Source organism: Lutjanus erythropterus, chromosome 1 (genome assembly GCF_056507025.1).
Source record: "Lutjanus erythropterus isolate fLutEry1 chromosome 1, fLutEry1.hap2, whole genome shotgun sequence".
In the NCBI taxonomy this organism is placed as follows: Eukaryota; Metazoa; Chordata; class Actinopteri; order Lutjaniformes; family Lutjanidae; genus Lutjanus; species Lutjanus erythropterus.
The window spans coordinates 49,065,918-49,071,917 of record NC_139317.1 but is presented as its reverse complement, the minus strand read 5'-3'; positions in this window follow the sequence as shown (position 1 = coordinate 49,071,917).

The following is a 6,000-nucleotide window of genomic DNA, read 5'->3' as shown; positions in this document are numbered from 1 at the left end:
ACATGATACATTTTAACTTTGTTGGAGATTATTCTGACTGATCTGACTGTTAATTGATCTATGCATATATTTTTTACATTAACAAACAAGTGACTCAATTTCGCAAAACAAGTATCAACTACATTAAAAATAAGTGAAAGAAAGTAAATTTCCATCTAAAATTATCATCTGTTTATAACAGGTACCTACTTATACATATGAAATTAAAAAGTAATTATAAATACTTAGAATCACTTAAATATTTAAATTATGACAATGGTTTCAGTTCAGAAATTATTTCTTCATGTCATTGTCTTACATTCCTCACCAGACTTCTGCAGCAGTAGGAGCAGTAGCAGTGCTGAGATTATGTGATCCAGTCTTGGAACAGCTTCTCACAACGTGCTAAGAAGGAGACCAAGACATTTCTAAACAGAGGTTATGTGGCATTGTCTTGTAACAGGGTACTAATGTAAGAACTAGTGAGAAAATGCCTCAGTATCGCATGTTTTTTCTCTGTAACACATGAGAGTCAAAGTGTGTGAACTCTACAAAGCCTTTGCTTTATAAACAGCTGTGATGGTGTGCAAACAGCTTTTGGAGGCCTTTTGGGTTTTTTTTTTCCAGTTAGTTTTTACACTGGTCACCATTCGCTTCCATTGTTTTGGAGATTCTGCAACACTGTTTTCCTGTGAAACTCCAGCAGTGTCTTTTTGGACAAACAAAATAAACTCGACCCTAAACGGGCAGGAGGGTGAGAAAATAATGAATGAATTTTCATTTTTGGGTGAACTATCCATTTAAAAAAATCCAACAATAATGTTTGTATAATATTTAATATTCCATATTTATTATAATATTCATTGTAATATTTATCAAGTAACACAGGACAGTACAGTCAGTCAATCAATCAATCAATCAATCAATCAATCCAGTAGTTCCCAAACTGGGGGTTGGGCCCCCCTGGAGGTTCAGATTACCAGGAGAGGGATAAAGAGTGAAACAAAGTTGAATGAATATGCTCTATGTAGGAGAAATAAACAAAGATACAAGAACAAAGATTGCTGATTCTATCCTGGTAAACTTCATTTCACTAAAATTCAGTGTTTGAATCCTTGTTTTTATCAGTTCCATCCCAAATTATTGTTAATAATTGCTAAAAATTGTGGAGTGGTGGGGCGCAAACCCTTTTCAGCTTTTTCAGCTTTTCAGCAACTTTGGGAACTGAACACTAAATCAATCAATCAATTACATTTTATTTGCATAGCCCTAAATCACAAATTGCCATGGGAGGTTCAGTGTGTGACACCTCCTGTCCTGCAGACTGTCTAAAGCAGACCTGGACAAAATCTATGTGAAGATGGTCAATAGCATTTTGCTTACCATTAAACCATTCTTAGACCTTTATTTTGAAAGGTGTCAGTGCTGTGTTCATTGGTAATGATAGTGGACTGTATCTTTTATATTAAACTGTAACTGTATTAACTCAGTGCTGTACATCCATGTTGTTTATGTTCTTCTACTGTTGTTGCAGCCTGTATGCAGCCTGCATGGTACACTGTAAAACATCAGGTTTTGGACATTACCAACAAAATATTAGTCCACAGTCCAATATGGCAGTTCAGAAAGGGTGGCCAACAGTAGAAGTGCCCTATAGAGTACACACACTATTGCAATATTAGACCCGGTTTCAGTTAGTCGTCATGTCACTGTGACATTTTGGTATGTCTTGCCCTTGGCTTTTGACGGTATTTCATTAAAGACAACTAATTTTGGATTATGGACAACAGACTATACCTAATTGAGCTACAATTGGCTCTTGATCATTGTCTGGCTGTGACAACGATATTGGAATATGGACCTGAAAGATGACGCTGGTGAGCAAGCTAGCTAACTAGGCTACTTAGCCTAGCCGTGCCTGTACTACAGATTGTTGTGGTTGCAGTAACTGTACCTGACTTGGCAAGTAGTTACACAGACTTTATCCAAATAAACAATGCCACAACCAAAAAAAGAACTTAGTGTTGCCAACTTCATGACTTTCTCGCTAAATCTGATGACTTTCCAAATGCTCTTGGTGACTTTTTTTGTCAAAAGGGACTAGCGACAAATCTAGTGACTTTTTCTGGTGTTATTGAAGACTTTTCTGGTGTTTTGGAGACTCTGACGTGAAAGCACGTATCGTTCTGCAGTTACTGTCTTCAACAAGCAGCGGATGCTCCCGTGAGCCCTTCCCCTGTCCCAAAGCACTCACAGGTGGTCAGTCTCACAATTGCCTTGCGCAGTGGTCCCAGCTGCAGAGAGGAGACCCACACCACTCTGCGTCCAGACTGCAAAGGAATCGCGTGCACATGAAGCCACCGCTGATCCCACCCTGGCTTACAGAGCTGGATGTAAATGTCTCTTCACTGTCACACTAAAGTAAATCACTGCATTTGTGGCTGTTGTGTCTGTGTTGTCCTTGCCACACTTGAATGCTGAAGTCGAGAGCTTTTTCAGCCAGATGAGTGTGGAAAAAAGCAAACTTAGAAATCGAATGTCCTTGGAGACCATTAACTCCATCCTGTACGTTGGTCTGAAGTATGAGCACAAGCTGCCTGATAATGTTTTGCAGCTTTTTGGCACATCAGCTGCTTAAGTCAGCTCCCTCCCTTACGTGCAAATCGCCAATTATGCAAATTAAGTGATGACATCATTTAGTGACTTCTAGAAACTTTTAGGACAGCCAATAGCTACTTTCCTAACTGAGGAGTTGGCAACACTGAAAGAACGAGGAAGTGGACAAAATACAGAAAGCGCTGGACTTTATGTCGGGAGAAATTACAACTGTCTTGAAGCAGCAGAAGATGATATTGGAGTTATTGGGACAAGTAAAGGAGTTGAAGAGACAAAATGGTGAGAAAGATAAGAGGATGGCTTTTCTGGAAGCTTGCGTGGAAGACCTGGAGCAGTACACCCAAATGAATGACATTATTGTCAGCGGGCTGGAGACCAGATCCAGGTTGTACGCCCGGGTGGCAGCGGCAGACTTTGGAGTACCCACCGAGGCTGACCTGGACTCCCTGGAACTTTCCACAACAAAGGCATATCAGTGAACAACATTGAGTCATGCCATCCTCTCCCTCACAAAAATAACAGCGGAAAACCAGCCATAATTATTTGCTTTGTAAACAGATAACACAAACAGGCACTACTCAAACAAGGGAGATAGCTGGAAGAAACCAACGTGTACATTAACGAACACCTGACAAAGAAAAAAGCAGACATCACCAGACAGGCTCGCATCCTGAGGAAGCAGAACAGAATACAGCCAACATGGACACACATCTGTAGGGTATTCATAAAGCTGAATGGTTCACAAGAAACAGCAAAAGTACTTGGACAAATATCAGTAACCAATGATGACACGGAAATAACTTACGGGACACCAGCACATGAACTCATGTTAGCCTGCAAACAGCACATGAGCACTTTTTACATTCCATGAAACATAGTAGAAGTAGAAGAAGAATAAAAGTTCAGTAAACCATTCAGTGTTATTGCTATATCTGAAACATGGCTCAACTCTGAGAAGGGCATGGATTTCGAGTTGGATGGATATGAAATGAATTACATAAACAGAGAGAAGAAGAAAGGAGGAGGTGTGGCACTTTATTTAGATAAAAGTCAGTATTTGCAATTTATGACTGTGATATTGTAAAGGATATGGATGATATAGGATAGTGAGGACGGATGAATTATGGAGGTATTAAGATGTGATTTATTAACACAAAGCTGGAAAGAAGTGCATGAAGAGGATAATGTTGATGGAGCTTATGACACATTTTTAAATACATTCATAGCACCCATCCATTTTCTGTAACCGCTTATTCCCAAAGGGTCCCAGGGGGCTGGAGTCTATCCCAGTTGACATTGGGTGAGAGGCTGGGTTCACCCTGGACAAATCGCCAGTTCATCACAGGGCTGACACATAAACAGACAACCACTCACACTCACATTCACACCTGTGGGCAATTTAGAGTCACCAATTAACCTAGCATGCATGTCTTTGACTGTGGGAGGAAGCCGGAGAACCCAGAGAGAACCCACACAGACACAAGGAGAACATACAAACTCCGCACAGAAAGGCCCTGACCCAGCGAGCCAGGGGATTGAACTCAGGACCTTCTTGGTGTGAGGCGAACATTCATAGCACTATATAACAAAAACTGCCCAAAAACATAAGCAAACAAGCATAAATATACGGTTTAGGTATGGATCACAAAGGCTTCAGAATGGTTGTGTTGAACTGGCTGAATAGCTATATACAGAACCGTCAACAGTTCGTGCAGAGTGGTGAACATAAATCTTCATGCTTGGACATCACTTGTGGAGTCCCACAGGGATCAGCTTCAGGGCCAAAATTGTTTGTTTTCTACATTAATGATATATGCAAAATATCAAAAATATTGAAAATTGTGTTACTTGTGGATGAAAAATATTTTCTGCTCCGGGGACAATTTACAGCAGCTTTTGAAAGTGGTCACATCAGAAATGAGTAAATTAAAAATGTGTTTTGACTCAAACAAATTATCATTAAATTTGAACAAAACCAAACTCATGCTGGAAAACGAAAAATAAATACACAAGTATACATTAAGATAGGCAATGTTATTATTGAAAGAGTATATGACAACAAATTTCTTGGTGTGAAAACAGACCACAGAATCTGCTGTAAACAACATATAACATATGTACGGAAAAAGTTGATGAGGAGTGTTGCAGTTCTGGGCAAAGCCAGATAAATACTGGACCATAAAGCACTGCATACTCTGTACTGTTCTCTGATATTGCCATATTTAAATTATTGTGCTGAGGTATGGGGCAACACCTACAAAACCACCCTACAACCATAAATCATACTGCAAAAAAGAGCCATAAGAATCTTACACAATGTTGGATATCTGGAACACACTAATAACCTGTATTTGAAGTCACATGAACTGAAATTCATGGATCTGGTGGATTTTAAAACTGGTCAAGTCATGTACAAAGCAAGACATAATTTACTATCTGGCATCATACAAAATATGCTCTTCGACGGGGGTGTATAACTTAAGAGGTAACTTAAAGGAGAAGTGTGTAATTTTCAGTGACATCTAGCAGTCAAAATGCAGATTGCAACCAACCAGATTTCCCCCTACACCGACGCTCCCTTTTCAAGTGTAAGGAGGCCGTCACATGACATAATGGCGTAACTCTCATCGACCAGTCCTTCATGTGATGAGGTTTGTTCATGGAAAATTTTAGAAAATGTGTTTCGTTGTTAGTCTCTATAGGTCACAACTTTAATGTAAAATGGCAAGTATAACCGTTATTTGCTCCACAATGTGGTCGTATTTTGGTGAGCGGCCTTGCATGGTGATATATGCCGACACTGGTGAAGTAATTATAGTTGTTTTGTGTGACAGTATGATAGTTATGGCTGGATGGATATTTATTTATTTGAGTCAAAGTCTTGGTTAAGAGTTGGGGGTTAGAGGGCAAGGAGGAGGGAGAGAAAGAGAGCAGAGAGAGGTTACAGTGCAGTCAGGGCCAGGTGAGGGAGAGGAGCAGCGATCAGAGTGGAAGCTTCGCTGGAGGATGAAGAGGAGCGATTTTAAGCTTTCAAAATGAACAGGAGAGAAGTAATAAAGGTATGTCTTTAGAAAATTACTGTTATATTCCTGGTCTGAGCGATATGAATAATCCCAATCCAACATGAGGGGCCCTGTTTTACACCTGGCGCAAAGCCATTGCGCTACCAGTGCAAGTGGTTTTGCTATCTTACACCAGCGCAAGTGCCATTTTTGCCATGTGTGTAAGATAGCAAATGCACTTGTACCAGGTTTGTGCGGCTGTGGGCTGTAGGTCTACACATGAAGACAAAACGAAGGCGTGGTCGGCACGTTTGTTATCTTGTGCTCAGTGCATTGGAGTGAAACCGCTTGTGCTTTAGACCAGCCAAAACCTGGTCGAAGCACAAAATCTGTGGTCTTTCAG